The following is a 2,698-nucleotide window of genomic DNA, read 5'->3' as shown; positions in this document are numbered from 1 at the left end:
AAGAAAAACAAAATGCTTTTCCTCCAAGATTGGGAACAAGATAAGGACATACACTCTCATTATTCCGCCTAGTACTGGAAGTCCCAGTCGCTGCTACTGTAAGGTAAGAAAAGAAAATAAAAGCTATGCAGATCAGAAAGAAAACTTTCTCTATTTGCAGGTAGACATGATGGTCTATGTAGAGAATCCCCCAGGAATCTACAAAACACTCTTAGAACTAATAAGTGAGTTCAGCAAGGTCAAAAGATACAAGATCAACACACAAAAAGCAATCACATTTCTATATTCCTGTCCTAGCAATGAACGTTAAAAACAAAAAATAAGAATATGATACCATTCATCATCACTAAAAATATATGTATACTTAGGTATAAAACCTAGTCAGGGTCTGTTTGCTGAAAAATAAAATGCCAATGAAAGAAATCAAAGAACACCTGAAATGATCCATAGGTTTAATGCAATTTCTATTAGACTTTCAGCAAGGTTCTTTGTAGACATACACAAGCTTATTCTAAAATTTCTATGGAAAGGCAAAGGAACTAGTATGGCTAAGACAATTTTGTTAGAGAAGAATAAAGTGGGAGGAATCACTCTAGTTGATGTTCAAGCTTACTACATAGCTACAATAAATGTGATACTGGTGAAAAAAGATACATAGATCAATGGAACAGAAATAGAGAACCCAGAAATAGACTCACATAAGTATAGCCAAATGATTTTTGACAAAGGTGCAAAAGCAATTTAAAGGAGGAGGGGACCAGGCCTGTCTATAATCCCAGCAATTTGGGAGGCAAGGTGGAAGGATTGCTTGAGGCCAGGAACTCAAAACCACCCTGGGAAACATAGCAAGGCTCTCTCTATAAAAAATTTTTTTGTTGTGTCTCTGCCACATTTTGGTATCAGGACAATATTGGTCTCATAAAATGAATTAAGGGATATTCCCTCTTTTTGTATTGTTTAGAATAGTTTCAGAAGGAATGGTACCAGCTCCTCTTTGTAAGTCTGGTAGAATTCGGCTGTGAACCCATCTGGACCGGGACTTTTTATGGTTGGTAGGCTACTAATTGCTGCCTCAACTTCAAACCTTCTTATTAGTCTATTCAGGAATTCAACGTCTTCCTGGTTTAGTCTTGGAAGGGTGTAAGTGTCCAGGAATTTATCCATTTCTTCTAGATTTACTGATTTATGTGCATAGAGTTGTTTGTAGTAATCTCTGATGATAGTTTGTATATCTGTGGAATTGGTGGTGATATCCCCTTTATCATATTTTATTGCATCGATTTGATTCTTCTCTCTTTTGTTTTTTATTGGTTTGGCTAGCAGTCTATCTATTTTGTTGATCTTTTCAAAAAAGCAGCTCCTTGATTTATTGATTTTTAAAGGTTTTTTTGTGTCTCTATCTCCTTCAGTTCTGCTCTGATCTTAGTTATTTCTTGTCTTCTGCTTGCTTTTGAATTTGTTTATTCTTGCTCCTCTAGTTCTTTAAATTGTGATGACAGGGTGTTGATTTTAGAACTTTCCTCACTTCTCATGTGGGCATTTAGTGTTATAAATTTCCCTCTAGACACTGCTTTAAATGTGTCCCAGAGATTCTGGTATGTTGTGCCTTCATTCTCATTGATTTCAAAGAACATCTTTATTTCTGCCTTCATTTCATTATTTATCCATTAGTCATTCAGGAGCGGGTTGTTCAGTTTCCATGTAGTTGTGCAGTTTTGCATGAGTTTCTTAGTCCTGAGTTCTAATTTGATTGCACTGTTGTCTGAGGGACTGGTTGTTATGATTTCTGTTCTTTTGCATTTGCTGAGGAGTGATTTACTTCCAATTATGTGGTCAATTTTAGAGTAAGTGCGATATGGTACTGAGAAGAATGTGCATTCTGTGGATTTGGGGTGGAGACATTTACATTATGTAGATGTCTATTAGGTCTACTTGGTCCAGATCCGAGTTCAAGTCCTGGATATCCTCATTAATTTTCTGTCTCATTGATCTGTCTAATATTGACAGTGGAGTGCTAAAATCTCCCACCATTATTGTGTGGGAGTCTAAGTCTCTTTGTAGGTCATTAAGAACTTGCTTTATGTATCTGGGTGCTCCTGTATTGGATGCATATACATTTAGGACAGTTAGCTTTTCTTGTTGCATTGATCCCTTTACAATTATGTAATGCCCTTCTTTGTCTCTTTTGATCTTTGTTGGTTTAAAGACCATTTCATGAGAGACTAGTATTGCAACCCCTGCTTTTTTTGCTCTCCATTTCCTTGGTAAATCTTCCTCCATTCCTTTATTTTGAGTCTATGTGTGTCTTTGCATGTGAGATGGGTCTCCTGAATTCAGCATACCGATGGGTCTTGACTTTTTATCCAATTTGCTAGTCTGTGTCTTTTGATTGGGGCATTTAGCCCATTTACATTTAAGGTTAATATTGTTATGTGTGAATCTGACCCTGCCATTTTGATACTAGCTGGTTGTTTTGCCTGTTAGTTGACACAGTTTCTTCATTGCGTCAATGGTCTTTACCATCTGGTATGTTTTTGCAGTGGCTGGTACTGGTTGTTCCTTTCCATGTTTAGTGCTTCCTTCAGGAGCTCTTATAAGGCAGGCCAGGTGGTGATGAAGTCTCTCAGCAATTGCTTGTCCATAAAGGATTTTATTTCTCCTTCACTTATGAAGCTTAGTTTGGCTGGATATGAAATTC

The sequence above is a fragment of the Cebus imitator genome, unplaced genomic scaffold, assembly GCF_001604975.1.
Source record: "Cebus imitator isolate Cc_AM_T3 unplaced genomic scaffold, Cebus_imitator-1.0 Scaffold648, whole genome shotgun sequence".
Taxonomy (NCBI): Eukaryota; Metazoa; Chordata; class Mammalia; order Primates; family Cebidae; genus Cebus; species Cebus imitator.
Note: the sequence above shows the minus strand (reverse complement) of the source record.